The following is an 18,881-nucleotide window of genomic DNA, read 5'->3' as shown; positions in this document are numbered from 1 at the left end:
CCTTGGTGAAGCCATGTTGGTTGTCACAAAACACCTCCTCATTTCCCACGTGTCTTAGGTAGAGCCTTCTGGAGGATGTGCTCCATGATCTTGCAGGGCGAAGTAGTGACCTGAAATGCCTCTAGTTCCCAGGTTTCCTTTTATTTCCTTTTTAAAAATGGGGGTTATGTCTCCCCTATTCCAGTCAGTAGGAACTTCACCAGACCGCCATTTCAAATAGGATGAACAGTGGCTTTGCAAGTTCATCCTCAAGTTCCCTCAGTTGCCACAGATGGACCTCATCAGATCCCTTGGACTTGAGCACTTTCAGGTTCTTCAGATAGTCTTGAACCTGCTCTTCTCCTACAGTGGATGATCTTCCTTCTTCCAGCCCCTGCCTTTGCCTTCTGCAATCCAGGTGGTGTGACCAGAGCCCTTGCTGGTAAGGACTGAGGCAAAGAATACCCCTAAGTACCTCAGCCTTCTGCATATCCCACATGACCAGGTCTCCTGTTTCTTTCTGGAGAGGGCCCACATTTTGCCTAGTCTTCCTTTTATCACTGATGCATCTGTAGAAGCTTTTCTTGTTATCCTTGATATCCCTGGACAGACTTAATTTTATCTGAACTTTAGCTTTCCTAACCTGATTCCTGGCTGGTTGGACAACATCTTTGTACTCCTCCTACAAAATCTGTCCTTGCTTCCACCTTCTGTAGACTTTCTTTTTACATCTAAGTGTGTCCAGAAGCTCCTTGTTCATCCCTACAGGCCTCCTGGCATTATGGTCTACCTACCTCTTTGTTGGGACACCTTGCTCTTGGGCTTGGAGGAGGTAATCCTTGAACACTGACCAGCTTTGCTCGGCTACTTTCCTCTCCAACCCAACTCTCTCATTGACATCTCTTATGGCTGACTCCTATTCCATAGCAATTTGATCAGCTGAGAGGCAGGCAGGTAGAAGGGGGCTAATGAGCAAAGAGAAAAAAATCCATCCACTCCTTGAAAGTACACTGCTAATTTTCAAAACACTTCCCTCTTATGCAGTAAATAAGACAGTATTACCTATCACTACTGATTGGTATAAAAGAGTAACACGTGACAGCTATCAAGGGCTTAGATATTGATGAGAAAGTCCCATGTCCTATTTCACACAGACATAGATGCGAAAAGAATGAAAGGTCTGAGCCAACTGGACCCGTGGGCATGCAGACAGCTAACTAAGCAGCAGGTAAGTAGCATGAGTTTCAAATTCCCTCTTGTTCTGTCATCATAAACAGAGCAATTACACAGCAACTTCTCCCTTCTCACTTAGCCCGGGTGATTCGCCTTGAGAACCACAGTTGTTTATTTAATGAACTTTTGAGATTTTATTTCCCAGCAACCCTCATGCTACTCTGTCTTGGTCAAGGAGCATCAGGGATTGCAGCACACACATTTTTATTTCTGGACCAGCCAAGTACTTCCTTTTCAATTTTCTCCCTCTTCACAGAACTCAATTTATTTAATTGATATGGGAGGGGGAAGAAGTGGTAATTTTCTGCTAGTTTAGCTTTAATTCAGATGAGCACCAGCGTGAACAAAGGGCTAGGAGCACAGCCAAGTTACATTGATTTACATACAAATCACACCCTTAATTTTTCCTGAGGACAATCTTGGAGGAAGGGGGAAAAAAATAAGAAAGGTTGTACCCAACCTGAAAAGACTATTCTGATTTTACATCACCTTTTACATTAAACTTGAATAAATGTTCAGGAAGTTAAACATCTAGCCCAATCACACAAGCCTGTCTGGCAGCTGTTACAAAAAAACAATATACACCCGCAGGGCAAGAGGAAGGAAGACACATATAAGTTCTACAGAAGCAACACAAAGAGGATTAATAACAGCAAACCACTTCCTTGAGTTGTTAGCAGCTATTTGGAAACACCTGTGTCAAAAGACAGCACCTGAAGTAAAAGCAGGTAGAGAAGTTTCAGAAAGACTGACAGGACACCACCCAAGAGGGAAGCTACCACCAAGAGGTAGGGATGAAAGACCTTCAGCTATTAACAGAGTGACACAAAGAAAAAAATGGCCACATAAGTCCCCTTTTCTGCTTACCCTCTTCTCCAGATGGGGAATTGAGGCCCTTAGATGTCAATATTAGTAAAAGGCCTGTTGTTACACTGCCACAGGTTCAGGCTAACAGAGGTTGACTTTGAATCTAAGCACAGTTATCTTTACCTGTGAAACTACACTGGCACAAGGTCCTAGGTTAACACAGAACAACTGACAGAAGAAAAGGCAGGGAAAAGGCCAGGAAAAGGCAGAAAGAAAGTAAGTGTGGTGATGGAAACCAGAAGTTTTCCCTTTCTTCTCAGTTAAAAAACACATAAGGACAAAACCAAGACCACCACTGGGAGAAAGCCACTAATTACCACATTTTCTGCGAACTCGATAGTAGCAGGGAAAAACTAAACAAAAAATTCATTAATTTGAAAAAAAAATACACCAAGATGAAGTAACAGACATTGATAGGCAAGAGTCAAATAGAAATACTCATGGTGGTGCTAACATATTCTTCCTGTTGCTCTTCTTCAAGAAGCATATTTTATACACAAGGAGACATGTCTAAACAGCTGTTTCTCTATTTCCCAATTAATTTTCAATATTTATCTTCTAGAATTTCCTACCTAGGAACTGATTATAAAACATGTACTTCCTTACAAACGTCCTGACACCAGACTAACAAAACAACTAGATACTTAGAAGGAAAAAATTAAAAATAGCCTGCTCTGTAAAAGGCAAGTGAGGAAACTAACAGAAGGAAGCTGAGCAAGAATAGAAGAGATGCCTCAGATCTCAAGGCAAGCAGAAAGCTTTCAACCTTGTAAAGTCCTCCACTTTGAGACACCACTGGGGAATAAAAGACTCCTCAGACAGCTGCAACATTGACAGAAGGCTAAAATCCTCATGAAAATAAATGAGAATATTTGCAACTAAGATTCCATCTGTCTTACCCTATTCCAACACCCTCTCTTGAAAACATTGGACAGAGGGGAAGAGGCAAAGTGCAGAAATAAACTTGTTTAAAAATCTAGAAATCAGGATTATGCTATCATCTAGCAGCAAAAATAGAAAAGGGTTCTCTCCTAAACTGGCGTACATGTATTCGAGAACTAGCAAAACTTTTAAATTCTAAAACCACCAATATTTGGCATATTAATGCATTTCAAAAGTAAAAAATAATTTAATGTTTAATTACTGAAATGTCAAATTCTATTAACTTGCCAGTCATTCTAAAAATGAAATAATTTCCTACTACCTTTATTAGATACTTATTATTCCCAGTGAGATTTTGACCTTCCTCTGGATCTTCTGGATATTGTATCACCTTGTAGGCTTTAAACTAAGACAATAGTTGTGTATTTACTATTGGAATTAAATCCTGAAAATATAAAAACACACATACAAGTAGGAAGAATTGTTAAACCTTAGTTTTCATCTTCCAGGCACAGATTTAGCCTGATAACATTTATTTTCAGGAAACTAAGGACAGAGCTGAGATCCTATTTTATAAAAACAAATATTAAACAACTCCATGGAGGAAAAGTAACTCTGCTAGGCTGGATAACTCTTCACAACTCAGACATACTAATACATTTCTTGCATTTGCACACAGATAAGAGGCCTGTTAATAGAAGTAGACCAACTTTTGAAAGATAATATGAACATTATCATGCAGACAAAGGGGCAAATGCATTTGAAATTCTTATACTTAGCTTCCTATTTCAGAAGGACTCAATTTTTCACCCATTCCAACTTTCTAATGCTTGTTCTGCAACACTTAAGCCACAGATTACAGGCAGGCATAATTTAAAAATGTTGATGTGGACATTTCACTGGAACTGGCAGCAACAAAGGTATGAGAAAATGTTTGTACCTTAATTTTGTGATAAAACACACTTTCCCCCCATAAATGAATAGCAAAGTTAGTATTATTCTTGCTAATTACTTGGTTTCATTCTCAGTATAGGTTCAGCAAGATTGAAAAAGCAGTGACAATAAATGTTTAAGATCAGGAGGCAAACACTAGGCATTACTAGACTTCTCCTAAATTAATTCTAAATTCCCAGTCCATACACGTACATGAGAAAATAAAGTTACAAAAGGCAATGAAGCTGTATGGCAACAGTAAAGTGTGAAATCAGAAACAGCTTTTGAAATCAGTGAATTCTGACAGTCTGAGGAGTCATTGTAAGCATTCTGCAACATCCATTAATGTGACAGTCTAAGGTGATGACTTGCCCTTATCACAAACAGGCAGCAGCTTGAAGTCACACGGACAAAGCTGAAATACTGTTTTGCTCCAAGAATCCTAAAAACTTCCAACTAGATCAAAACTGTTTTTTGATCAACAAGATCCCATGCTAGTATAGCTCTAGATATTTTTCTAGCTGAAGTATTTTTTTCAGTATGAAATACATTGTGTTGAGCCAGGCTGCACGATCTCATTTGCTCTGGCAAGAATCTACCCACTCATTGATGGGAAGTGTAAAATACATACAGGAAAAGTTGCCACTGGCTCTACACTGAAGAAAACAAGCTACAGTTTGGCCTGTTCCTTTGGCCAGTTTAAACAGGAGGGAAGCCTGTAGCTTCATCGACTCTGCTAACACCTTTAGGTGCTACTTTGACTTCAAGAGTGTCTCTGTATAAGGGAATTTACTTGAAACTAAAAATCTGCAAGAAAAAAAAAAATCAGCAACACCAATAAACATAATCAAGAAACAAGAAAGAAGTAATGTGAAACCTCAGTGAATCACAGAATGTCAGGTGTGAAGGGATCTCAAGGATCACCTGGTCCAACCCTTCTAATATTACTGTTTATATGAGAAGTCTCAGCACTCTGTTGAGCTGAGACTTAAAGCTTTCCAAAATGGGAGAATCCACCACTTCCCCTGAGAAACCATTCCAATGTCTGACTGTCCTCATAATGAAAAATTTTCCTCTTGTGTGCAATCAGAATGCCTTCAGGAGCAACTTGTGCCCATTGCTCCATCTTGTCCATGTGACTCCTTGTAAATAGGGAGTCTCCATCTTCTTTGTAGCCCCCCTTTAAGCACTGAAGACAGTAGTAAGGTTTCCCCTAAGGCTTCTCTTCTCAAGATTGAACAAACCCAGTTTTCTCAGCCTCTCCACATATGACAAGTGCTGTAGTGTTCTGATCATCTTCTGATCATCCTCCTGACTCTTCTCTGGATCCTCTCAAGCCCATCCACATCCTTTTTGTAGAGCAGGGACCAAATCTGAACACAATACTCCAGGTGTGGTCTGACAAGCACCAAGCAGAGCGCCTAGATAAGACTTAAACATCTGTGGTTTGTACATTTTTTACACAGATGGGCATTTACCTTAGGCTTTACCTTGAAAAAGTTGTTAGCATTTGCCAGCCTAGAATCTGAACATGCAGGCCAGATAGGCAACGACTGTGATGCTCCAAAGTCCATAAAGAGTCTGCAATTTAGAGAAAGAAAACACCTACACTATAATTTTAATTTACTCATCTTTCAATGAAGCTTTATATTCATTAACATGGCTGAACAGATTCACCACTTTTTCGAACACTTTTCTCTCATAACAAAAAAAGTTTACAAAAGGTTCCAACTCTAGGCCAAGCCAAATAATATTCCACTGTAGTATATAGGTAAAGCAACATCATTACAAAACTTCTGTTTCGCTGCCCTATTTTAATCACATCTTTCCTCAAGCATCAACAAGTGCTATACTTCTCTGCAAAATTATTCCATCTTTCTCTCTTACCATACCTTACATACCTCACTGCAGTTACGCTTATCTCTAATAGCTGCACTTCCACCAGTTTAAATAGGGCCTGAATTTCCTATGCCACTGTAAAACTGGACTATAACATTTAAAGATTAAACACCTTTAGAAAAAAACTAGCCACTCCTATTGACAAAGAGAAAACTGCCAGGATTGTTACAGGCACCATCACTTAAAGCTCACTAATTAAAACATGCCAGATGAAAGCTTTTTAGACTCCTTGATTAGCTCCAGGGAACAGGAGAAAGATCACTGTTACCATCTTTCACCCAGATATTCCATTGGTGAAGGTTTCACACAGTGGCAGAATCCACATATGTGAGTTCTGTGGTGCAGTCTGTTCAACTAGTTCCTGTCCTACTTTTTAAAGGGATGGCTTTTAATTTGCTTCACTTCAGCGACCCTGTAAACAGCTGCAATGCCACAGTGGGCAGAGATGAATTCTTGAACTTGTACTCCTACTAGTCTATCATAGCACTACTCTTTGGTCTACAGTTTCATGAGAGGCTTCCTTCAGCAATGATACCTGCTTAAATAAACTCTTCTCTCTTCCACTTCTTCTAAAACCTCAGTTCTGCAGAAAAACCCATTTATGGGATTATACTACAAACCACATCAGTGAACTAAGGGGAAAGGATGGCAAATCCATACACTGTCACTGCTGAAGTACAAAACATCCCCCTCAATGTGAGGTTATAGGAAACTACTGAACTGATATAACATCTCCTCAGTATCAAGGGGTTAGTCTCACTCCAAGAGATCACTTAAGACAGTTAAAAGCAAGCAACTTTTTCTGCTGAGTTTTCTAACCCCCAGTATATTGACTAACCTATCTCACAGGACAGATGGGACAAGTATCAGATACCAGCTGCCTGTGCCAGTGAAAAAAATCTTCCCTGTTCAGTCAGAGCGCACTATCAGACTGGCTCCCAATATTCACAGATGCTTCCATTCTTCCATATTTTTTCTTTAAATCTGCTACCTCAAAACCATTTTCTTATATTACTCCAAAAGTTTTTCATTTACGTAGAAATACTGACAAGAATTAAAGCATTCCTTTCATGGCAGCAAAGGCCTATTTTGTACTAATAAACCAAACTACTCAACCAAGTCAAGGTTGAAGCTTTTCTAGAAACCATTTTGCATGTATAACTGCAGCTACGCTAGCAACCTCTCCATGCACAGGGTTACATTACAGAAGGATGACTCCTTCCTGCATCCAAAATGATCCAGTCACATTGGTACCATTCACAGCTTTGACAAGACCTACACTACTAGAACACTGAAGATAAGAGATTAACATACTGATATTTTTTCCTCTGCAGATTGCGTATGAAAGCACTACTAGGAGAAGTGATTTTTTCCTTTCAGTCTGGAAACCACAGGGGTTTTCAACCCCATGCAGGAGGGAAAAAATGATGGGTACTTTATGTGAACCTTACTGCTTAACGTATCACCTGCTAGAAACAAGAGGCTGGAGAGAACAGAAATTTCCACACTTTGACAGTTGTCTCCTGCTGCTTACATTTTATTTCCCTTCACCAGATACTGTGGAAGAAGAATCCCAGAAGCATTGCACTTTAGGCCTGTGAAAGAAAGATCAAAATGGGCTTCTTGTAGAAGAGCAGAAACGAATTCTTTAGCAACCCCTTTTACACATACATTCATGCTAAGTCCTATCTTGGAAACACACACCTAAAAATTTGCCAAATTTCTCCTTGTATTCAACTTGTTTTACAAAAGAATGTTCTCATTCTGATTGAAATTCTGAATGTAAGCATCACAGATATGATCCAATGTCACAAGCTTCAAAAGAATTCCCAGCCCTGACACATCTACCTTTAGCCTAAGCAAGCACCAATGAATGCAAACTGGTGAGTGGCTAACTTAAGTAATTTCACAGTTCTTACATGAAATATTCGGATAAATCTTTAAAGCCACATGTCAAAACAGCTAAATGAAATACAGTGATTAAAGAGAGCTTTAATTATATTTTTTTTTTTGAGATTGGCACAGTTTAAAATGATGGAAGTACTAACAAGCATAAAGAAAAGGATAACCCAAATACTTTGCTAGATGTCTTTGTCTAATTCATTATAGGCATCTTGGTAAACAAACTTTATTATTCATGGGACTATGAACTCCTCTAGAACTGACTTACTTAATAAATATTTATACAGTGCCCTACACAAAGGGGCCTAATCCAAGTCAAACCCTCTAGCCAATACCAAAACATAAATAAAATACAATAATCTAGCATTGGCAATTATTCCAGCAAGGCAGTTTATAAAATACAGTTTGACCCAGACACACACAAAGACAAGATCAGTATTTTTAAAAATGGGAACAAGACACCAAAATTTTTAACTGAAGCAGCTTCATAAGCCAACATAAAATATACTGCTTTGTACTTATTAACTTAAAGTGCTTTTAAGCATACTTTTGCTGGGCCTCTGGAAGTTCCCTTTTCCCAGGCTTAAACCTGTTAGGTTAGAAGGCTCTGCAAGACTGTTAGCCTCCCATTCCCTTTCAAAAAACAAATGTTTGTCCAATAAATGGAAAGCAGCAGTCTGAACCAGTCGAATGAACTGAACAAAATCCAAGTACACAACTCATGACACTTTTTCTCTCATTCTCTCAAGAAAGGCTAAATGGAGCAGGGGCAAACTTAGCACCTGATACACTGAAGAGCAAACAGCGTGAGAAAGAAATTACAAGTGGTGATCTGATCATTAAGAAGGAAGCAAAGTTTCCAAGAAGAAAGATTAGAACACAAAAGAATGCCAGACAAATAAAGCAAGAAGGGACTAAAGTTTCAGCTGTAAAGTACAGACCATATATTGCCTAGGCAAGGGAAAAGTGAGAGTGGGAGAGGAAAGGAAGGATATCAATGAGTATACCTCCTCTTTTCTAGCTCACCTGTAAATATGATAGGATGCCAGTAAAAACGTGGTTGGAGGAGATAAATTCCAAGTGGGAGGAATTAGGAGGTGAAGACTTTTCTTAAGGGTTTAAAAGCAACATGAACTGACAAAGGATAGCATTGCATGCTACACTGTACAACTTCACTTTTTTGAAGTGTATTGTTCCCCTTGTCCCTCCCCTGCCTCCTCATGTAAGTGAAACAATTAATTTTTTTTTTTCTACCTGGGGAAATCAGGCTTAGGACTTATATGGGAAAATACTTTTCTGCATTTCCGGTGTTCAGAAACTGATCCTCTTCCCCCTGTTCCAAACAGCCTCAAGGAAACAGATGATTTATATGGATGCACATATTAGTCACAGCTTCTGAGGCACCACATCAGTAACAAGTACTAATGTCTCATGGAGTGTTAAGATTCTGAAAATTACTTTTTTCTTTTCCAGTTAGTTTACCCTGCTGAAAAGTAAGTCATCCAAAGAACACACTGATAAAACAGAATGATCAGCAAATGAGGTTTTGGCTTTTTTTTTTAATTATTTTTTACACACAAACAATGCATCCTAAAGTCTAGCTTTGACACTCTAAGAACTACTCGCTAAACATATTTATGTCTGATCTTTCCACAAGTCACCTAAGACCTGATAAAAGCAAAGCAATTCCTTGAGCAGAAAAGATATGCTGCAAAAAAAAAAAAAAGTTTGCTGTTATAAAGTATTTAATGTCTGAGAGTGACTCCTGACCATTTCTACTAGCATAATAATAATAATAAAAAAAGATACACCAGATGAATACTTGTTTTAAGACCCAATGAACTCCATAAAATCTCTAGTCTGTAATCAAAAGCAAATAATTTCAGTCTTATTAAAAATACTTGATAGCACCATGGCTTATTTTCATCAATAAATATATTAGACCTGGGAGTACATTAAAAATACCATTGCATGTGACAGCCCATAGAGGCATGACTGAATTATATTATTAGCATGAAAGAAATATTTGAGTCACGTTATCTAAAGAAACTAACTACATATGATGTAACAATAAAATAATGCTTTCCATAATGTATTTTATGAACAACACAATTCTTAATGCACCTTAAGTAACTCCTCCCTCGCTTGTACACATTCTTATCCCATGCTGCTACATGCACTGTGTCAGTTTAGGCATTAGGGCAATTGCGCCAAACCAAACCTATACAGAAAAGGTTCTGTACGCAAAGAAGCAACAAAATAACCAAACATCTAACAGACATCTCACCCTAAGGGTTTCTATCACTGTAGTCAGAAGTGTGCCACTGTTGTTACACAGTCTCAGCAGCCTGCTCAGCTACCGTACATATCGTGCCCCTTACCCTTTTTTTTTTCTTCTTCTTTTTTGAAGTGTTCCATCATCCTAAAAACCTATTGAAATATTATTTTTGTTCAGTGAACCAAAACTGGCAGCTGCTGCTAATCTTCCTCTTAATGGCACTGTCCCATAAGTAATAGCAGAACCAGCTAAACCCAGTTTCCCAGGGGTTTGCATTCTGTCTCAGCCATGCCTCTGTGTTCCAAGCAGCCACATACCACCTCTATCCCAGATGCTTATTATCTTACCTCTCTCCTCCAAGCACTAGCCTCAATATACTTAACCTCTCACGTCCTCTAACTACTAACTGAAGAAGAGAGTACTTACTCCAGACACTTTTACTCAACATAGGTAATAGATAAATTCATACAGAACTTCCTCCTAAAGAGATGATCTTGCTCAATAAAGCTATCAATATTAACAAAGCTTGTTAAATATTACTAAATCATTAAAACAAAGTCTTTGCCCCTTGGCTAATCTCTCTGCTGAAATTAGCTCAGGAGCTCAAAATGTGTTGTGATACAGGGTTAAAGAAAACATAATTGCTTAAGATTTGTCTCTTTAGAAAGGCAAATTCAAGATTGCTTATACACTAAAAAAACCTGTAAGAAACAGCAACTCTGCATTTTTTTTTAAAAGACACAGACAATAGATGCATCTCAACACTTTGTGTGAGAACAGTAATTTCTGAACTCCCAAATTGGAAAAAAATTCTTTTCTAGTATGTCTGATTAACTAAGGTGTCTTAAAACAGCATTTACATGTTCCATTGGAGCTTTTACTAAGCATTTGCATCCTCCAACCATTTTCAAGCACATTTTAAAGAAGATGCTGAAGTCTTGGAAAGGAGATAAAACGGATTCCACACATTTTGAGAAAACTGACAGTTTGTAGAAAAAAAGAAATTCAAATTCATGCCTTCAATGCAGGGAAAAGCAGGTGGAACTCTGCCTTCTCCACTGGCAGCCCCAGCAGACCAACCAGCCAGCACGCACACAGCACCAGTTTTGAATTAAGCTGGAAGAAGCTTTAGACACTTAGTATTTGGATGTTTAGCTAACCTAAGAAAATCCTCAATGCAGTGAGCATATATTGTGGCTTTGTCCTATTTCTGGTAAATTCTAGAAAGCCTAATAATACCATGACTAGTAAGTGCACAGTTTTGACTGGTTTTTATTTTTATAAAACATGTATACGCAACCTGCAGAAATATATGGTTTGATTCTACCACTGTTAACTGTCTGTTCTAAAAAAAAGTTTCAGAATGGATGTAAAATTTGTACTCTGTAAATTAATGCTTTTCTAATCACTAAAGGGAGCACAGATTTTAAATCCATTTCAAAACACAGATTTTTAAATAATGGAAAAAGTAAATTCTGCTCATAGTACAACCAGTATCTGAATAAGTTTTTTAAAAGTCATCATTAAAGACAGTGAAATTTGATCTTTCTCTGTGCCCAGAATAGAAAGTTATACACGTTCCATATTCTCACAAAAATTGATGATACATAGCATTTTTGTAATATAATGAATATTTTAAACAAAAGAATCTTTCTTCTGTAAAATTACATGGCCAGATACTAAATTTAACAGTTTATTTAGCACATTACCACAAGTTAAGCATAACTTCTTGCCATTAAAAAAAAAAATCAACTCATTCTAAGAATATTAACTATTTAACTACACCTTAACTGCACATATGGCAAAAAACCATCCTGAGCGATGCCATTGATTCAACAACAGACATAGATGTTCCCAGAATATCGGGATACCATATACAAATTGAACAGATCTTTCAGCTTTACTTAAATCAAGCTGTATCACTTTGTTTCACTAGAATCCAATTGCTACCAATTAAGAAACACCAAAACCCAAAGGCAACACTACAAAGAACTCGGTAAACACATGTATCATCCCTTTTGGAATGCCTTCTTGCCTGAGAGCTGAGCTTGCTGATCAGTTCAATAAAAATAAGTTCCTAATTTTACTCCTGTTATGATAAAAGGTCTACAAAAACTTTTGTTGGGAAAGTATTAACAGTGCTCAAGAGAGGGTGAAACTGAAACAACTATTACACTGATACTTTGACTACAATTAAAATGTATAAAAAATGTTATCCAATTGTGAATTTGACTTTCTTGCTCTCATAGTTGCATTTAAATACGTAGAACCCAATCAAGATCAGTTTGCTAAGCAGAGTTCAGAATGATTTAAAACATTCACCAGTATTTCTCATGTTTGAAATAGAAGATGTATACTTTTCCAGTTGAGATTACCTACTATGCAGATGAAGATTAAAAAAAAACCAATTAACAAAAACAAACCCCAACTTTTATCACTGTATACATTAGTGGGGAAAAAAGCGAACTTTCATTTCAATCATTTAAATATTTGAGTTTTGACTATAGCTTTAAAAAATCCAGTTCTGAATCACTGGAATTTTTGTTCTATTTCCTGTAAAAGCACCAACAGCAACATCATTCAGCATTCCACTTGCAGTGGTTCAGAAAATATCAGCCTGATCCCTCTGTCCTAAATTTACAGTAATTTCATAAACTTAAGGACATATCTGTCCAATTTATTTCTTCCAGTGCTTGCAACCATGGAGAACATGGTAGGGAGGCAACGGTTACAACAGGATGAAGAGCAATCTAGTTTTATGTTTCAAAGTACACTCTGACAAAGAAATAGTTTACCAAAAGCTCTTTAATCTCCCTAGCAATTAAAAAAGTTTGCTGAGAATGATCTCTTTGACAGATAACATGTTTAATTCTATAAGGCTTGAAAAGCATACCAGTTATCTAGAAAGCCAAAAACCACTACAGAACAACACAGGACCTCAAGTCTTAAAACCAATGCCATGGTGACAAAATCCACTATCTTTTTCCATTCTGCCACTACTGGAAAAGCAAAGATTCTACCAGGACACTGTCATGAGAAGAATGCCCATTTTCAAATAATTCTATTTTTATAGCAGCAAATTTAAAGGAAGAGGGAAGAACCCTTTGGCTTCTTCTCATGTTGAGAAGGAAAACAGTTTACATCTCACAGTTATAGTCATAGAATCATTTTGATTGGAAAAGGCCTTTAAGATCATTTTGTCACACTTCCAAGTCTACCACTGAACCATGTCTGCAAGCACCACATCTGGAGGTCTTTTAAATACGTACATGGATGGTGATTCTACCACTTCTCAGGGCAGCCCATTCCAGTGCTGGACAGTCCATTTGGTAAAAGAATTTTCCCTAATATCCAATCTAAACCTCCTCTGACACAACTCGAGGCCATTACCTCTTGTTCTATTACTTGTGACTAGGGAGCACAGACCAACCTGCACCTTTCTACACTCTTTTCAGGTATCTGTAGATATTGATGACATCTTCCCTCAGCCTCCTTTTCCCCAATCTAAACAACCACTTCTCATAAAATTTGTCCTCTAGTTACTCCACCAGCCTCTCTGCCCTTCTCTGCATGTGCTTCAGCACCTCAGTCTCCTTCTTGTAGTGAGTGGGCCAAAACTGAGTTACCCCACCAGCCTCTCTGCCCTTCTCTGCATGTGCTTCAGGACCTCAGTCTCCTTCTTGTAGTGAGTGGGCCAAAACTGAACACAGTAATCAAGGTGTGGTGTCACTGCTGAGTACAAGGGGACAATCAGTTCTGTACTCCTGCTGGCCACATGAAGTCTTTGAAAGCTGGTGTAAGCAAGGACATCATTGCATAGCAAGATGGCACTGCCCCCCCATGTAATGATGGGATGACACTTCAAACATATCTCAGAAATTAAATCGGGATGACTGAAATTGAATATATGCTCCCCAAAAACCTTCCACTCCTCTTCCCCTTTACTGTGAAGCAACATCAGAGGAACCACCCTGGTTTTCTCAGTTGTCAAAAGAAATCAGCTAAGCTCAGCATCCATTCTGCTTCAGCGCAAGCCAAAGTGCTACCTGCAGATGTAGATCCAAAAGTTTAATATATAAGTAACAGCTACAAGTGACTGAAACGTGCATTTAAGTTGAAGGTCAGAACTTACTGAAGCTGATGAAACTGGTCTCCTGATTTGTCAGTGGAACTTCCCTTTTGCTAAAAGCACATTTCAGAAAATTCTGATATTTGACAAAATCCAACTGCAAAAATACAGATAAAAACCCCACATAACTGAATTTTATATGTAAAATACAAATTCCTGGTTATCTGGAAAATCATTAGTTAAGACGAACGGTCCAAGAAAATTACTCTGTATTTAACATCTTTTGAACATCTACCGAAGTCAGAGTACTGAAAACTATATGCAACACCATTTTCAGCATTCTACAGTTAAACTTCAAAAGCGGCTTTCTTCAGTTTGTATAAAATAACTGTTTATATCAAGTATCAGTTTATATCAAAAGCCACATCTGAAACACAATCCTTATTAAGAAGTTATGCTGAATTCCTGTAAGTACATACTTACTCTCACTAATAACACCCACAAGTCTTCAGCACAAACCAGGCTCTGCTAAACTACTAGGTAAAGCACTAACAGCACAAGGTCCCTGCCCTGAAGGCCTTCCTAACATCTAACAGGACTAAGCATTCAGACTTAACACAAGCCTTTCAATGAATGAGACCAAGTACTACACATCTCCGCATAGAGTTGGCAGGTCTCTTGGAGGGACAACACAGAAAAAGAGAAGAGAAAAAGAAACCGTACGCATCTCCTCTCTTCAAAATCCCTCTTATCAGAACCATTTCAAGAATTTCTACTCGACAATTAAACCGACTTGAATAATGGAAACTAACGTCCCAAATAGACTATATATGGAATAGAGCCCAGACAGCCCCCACAAAGACACTAGGCACCACAAAATCGCACCTCTGACATTCTGTTACTCATCTTCAAATGGCGGAGTCTCTCCCGGCGCACTCACACCTGTCACCTGCTGGGCGCCCGGCCAGCCCCCCGCCTCCCCTCCCCTTCCCTCCCCCTCTCCCTCTCCCTCCGCCAGCAAGGCGAGCCCGCTGGCAGGCTGCTCCCGCCCCTCCCCGGCCGCGCAGCCCCCCGCCGCGGGGCAGGCCGGAGCCGGGGCCGCCGCCACGCACGCTGCCCCGCGCCCCCCAGACGCGGGCCCGCCGGATCCCTCCCCGAGCGGGGAAAGTTTCGGCGGCTCGCAAAGGAAAATAAAGTTTCCATCTCTCTCTTCAGACGCCCCGCTGCGCGGCGGCTTCCCGTCCCGTCCCTGCCCTCCCTTCTCCACCCCACCGGGGAGACCTGACTCCCACTCCCACCTCGCCGAGATGAACGGGGGGTGCCGGGGGCTGCTCTCCCCCGGCGCACAGGCCTCCCCCTGCCCGAGTCCTGGCAGAGTCCCGGGCGAGGAGAGGGGCTGCGGAAGCGCTGCGGGCCCCTGCCCCTCTCAGGCCTACCGGTCGGGCCAGCCCCCAGCGCTTCTCCCTGCAGCCCCCCGGGGATGGGACCAGCCCCGCCAGGAAACCAGCCCGGGGAGGTGCCACCAGGCCCGCCTCGACGGGGTCAGCCTTACCCTGCTGCCGCTGCTGCTGCTGCTTCTCCTTCTCCTCCTCCTCCTCCTCCTCCTCCGGCTCCTCCTCAGCCTCCCCCACCACGGCAGCAGCCGCCACCACTACCACCGCCACCACCAGCGCCGCCGCCGCCTCCGCCCGGCAGGGGGGACCCCGCCGACCCAGCCCGCTCCGCAGCCTCCCGCCGCCGCCGCCGTTCCGCTCCGGGGGGGGAAGAGGAGGAGGAGGAGGATGAGGAGGAGGAAGGGAAGGGGGGGGGTCCGTGCTGCCGCCGCGGGCGGGAGAAGCGGCGGAGGCCGGAGCTGGGTAGGTGGCTAGGTAAGTAGGTAGGTAGGTGGGTAGGTAGGTGGTTGGGTGGGTGCCTGCGGCGCCGCTCCCGTCCTCAGCTGGAACCGCTCCGGCTGCGCGTCGCTCCCGGCCCGGCCCCGGCCCCCCCCTCCCCCCGCTCGCTGCGCTCCGAATCAAAATAGTGTCACAATATGGCGGCGGCGGCGGCGGCCCAGCATCGCGAGACCGGGGCCCCGAGTGCTAACGGGATGCGGCGCGCGCCAATGGGCGCCAGGGGAGAGGAAGGGGCTGGGAAGGGAGGGGCGGGGAGTGGAGGGGGCGGTATCCATGGTGACCCCGCCCCTGGGGTGGGGCCGGGCGGGGCGGAGGGCGGTTGGGGTTCGGTTCGGGCCGGGAGCGCCAGTGGACTCGCCGCTGCGCGGGGACGCGTGTCCCGCATCCGCCCCCCCATCCTCCCTCCCGCTCCCGCTCCCGCCCCCGCCCCTTCTCGCCGCACGGAGCGTGTATGGTAATGGCCGCAGCCTGGGAAGCCCCCCCCGCCCGTCTGCCCCCTCCCCTCCACCGCCCGGAGCTTCTCGCCCCTCCGTGCCCCGCCGGCTGTGAGCACCGCTCCACCGGCGGCAGGGGATGGAGGCGGTGTCAGGCGGTGTGGGTAGGTGGGCAGCCCGGCTGGGAACGGGGAAGCCGGCGGGAAACGAGTCAGGGTTTAAGAGAGCTGAGGGAGGAAGGGAAGCCGCCAGGCCCGGGAGCATCTGCTGGGGAAACAGAAACTAGGAGGAGCAGGATTAATGAAAAAAAAAACCAAAACCAAAACCAACACACCCCTCTATCGGAAACAGTTGTTCTGAGAGGGGATTGGCAGGCAGTTTCCGCCAGAAATACTGTTTCTATAAATTTCTTCACGCTTTATTGGGAGTACGTGATTTCCATCATCCATCTCAGATGCGGCTCGGCCTAATTCTCTTTTCCAACATGCCATCAGGTGAGCAGGGACCTGTATGCTGGCTGCTGAAACCCTCTTTCCCACTCAGCTGGGCAGCCACTCCTACCCGCAGAAGAAATTCCCAACCCAGGCTGCAGGGCCAGCGGGGCCATGATCCGTAAGAGAGGAGCCTTGCCAGCCCTGGGGGCAGGAGGACCCAGGAGTGCTGACTTGAAAATAGGGATCAAACTACAGGATAGTCACACTTTATTCTAGTGGGATGTGCAAGTAGGTCTTTATGTTTCCGCAAGTCAGGAAGTTTCATCTTAAATGAAAAGACAACTTACAGATGAGTTTGTAAAATCACCCAGTAAATCAGTTGGGGTTTGGGAGTGTGATACACTGCTTTTTCTCACTCTCCTGTATTTCCTTTCTTCTTGCATTTCTTGGATCCTCCTTCCTCCCTGCAGTGAGCAGGTGCTTCCTGTGCTGTTTTACAGTGGACAGCCTATGCATCTGTTCTTGGGTAACCCCACTCTGCAGAACACAGTCAGAAACCAAAATTGTTAAAAAGTAATCTTTATCCCCTCTAGTAGAAGTAAAACTGACTGAAATCCTGCAACATAGAATGGAGCTTGCTGGAGAAAAGGATTTTGTAGAGCTTTCATATTTCCCCATGCAGCACTGGTGCTGGGCAGAAAACAGTAGAGAGATTTTTTTTTTTCCTTCCACCTCAACTCCCAGAGGCACCTGTGCTTTCCAGCACGGTCCAGCCTAGGGAAGGAGCTAAAAAGCTGCGAGTCCATCATTGTCTCAGACTTTGAAAGCTGCAGTGGCCATTGTGGTGGTGTGATGAGAGGGATCCATTATTGCTTCACAAGACATCAGCCGTCATCCTGACCAACTGACAACTGTGAAATAAAATGCAAGAAAAAAGTAAAATTAATAAAAACCTAATATTGGCTAGGCAGGAATTAAATTATTTGTGACATTTTGCATGAAGTGTTCTGTTACAAAAATTAAAGCTGACTTTGCCATTACAACAATGGATATTTTCAGAAATTATTGAAAATATGTAAAAATATGGAAGTACTCACAAGTGGAAAAAAAAAACAGCCAAACAAACAACCTTTCAGCTTTATATGCTTTCCAAATGGAAGTACTCAAAAGTGGAAAAAAACAAAACCCAAACAAACAACCTTTCAGCTTCATTTAGTTAAAATTGTCAGAGAGAATCCCAGGGTAATCAACTGCACAGACTAAGTTTGCTAGGAGCAGGCAGGGAGAGAAGGAACACAACACCAGCAAGTCTAGTACTGAGATGCAATGTTTGGAAGAAATTTAAAAAAAAGAAAAATAAAAAGGAAGACAGGCTTTTCCCCCTCATGCAATGTGGAAATACAGGTATGTATACATATTCTAGTAGGAATCAGATGTCTCCATAGGCTATAACAGAGAAGTCTGCTGGTCTTTGGTACATCAGCAGCAGCATGGTGCATGAAACACGTGTCCAAAGTTTATTACTCAGCCTGTACAGAATCCGGGTTGTACATGGCTGAGAATCTGCTGAAATTTTTTTCATTGTAAGCAAACCCGAATTTCCTCAAACCTACCCAGAAAGGAATAGAGTCCCTTACAAAAATGGGCAACAGAGCATCTAGAAAGAAGATGCAATGGAAAGATCAGATCACAGAGAGCTGTACCAGGGGTGTTCCAGTGTAATGTTCAGGTACATTAATCAAACCTTTTCCTCTTGCAACCCGTGCTCATGATCTGCCCAGTCATTTGCTCAAGTACTGAACTGCTGTTCAACTCTTCCTGCACAACTGTTCCAAACTTGGCCAAGCCATACCTGACCTTTCAGATAGTACGGTGTAGTCACATAACTACTTTTTTGTGCACTAGAAACAGAGTTTATTTTGCTAAGTTAAAGCCCAAGTTAAATATTTGACCCTTTTGCCTACAGTTGCTAAAACAGGGATTTGCCACAGGAAAGTGAAAGACCATCTCTCACTGCTCCATCAGCAGTATTTACTGCAATGCTTAAGCACTGCAACCACGTTAAGTGAGCTGCACAGT

At 41.9% G+C, this 18,881-nt stretch overlaps 1 protein-coding gene across 2 annotated transcripts in view; it reads right to left on the bottom strand.

Moving 5' to 3' along the window:
• Window positions 1–16,093, bottom strand: part of TAB2 (TGF-beta activated kinase 1 (MAP3K7) binding protein 2) — a 57,159-nt gene extending 41,066 nt beyond the window's left edge. Inside the window, exon 1 of one of the 2 annotated variants that reach the window (XM_071740537.1) lies at window positions 15,595–16,093. The gene's annotated coding sequence lies outside the window, so the exon portion shown is untranslated. Of the gene's footprint in view, window positions 1–5,384; window positions 5,477–15,594 lie in introns of those variants that run through there. The other variant, XM_071740538.1, reaches the window with a different exon arrangement.
• Window positions 16,094–18,881: the final 2,788 nt, after the last annotated feature.

This window comes from Heliangelus exortis, chromosome 3 (assembly GCF_036169615.1).
Source record: "Heliangelus exortis chromosome 3, bHelExo1.hap1, whole genome shotgun sequence".
In the NCBI taxonomy this organism is placed as follows: domain Eukaryota; kingdom Metazoa; phylum Chordata; class Aves; order Apodiformes; family Trochilidae; genus Heliangelus; species Heliangelus exortis.
Note: the sequence above shows the minus strand (reverse complement) of the source record. Positions and strands in the feature narration are given on the sequence as shown.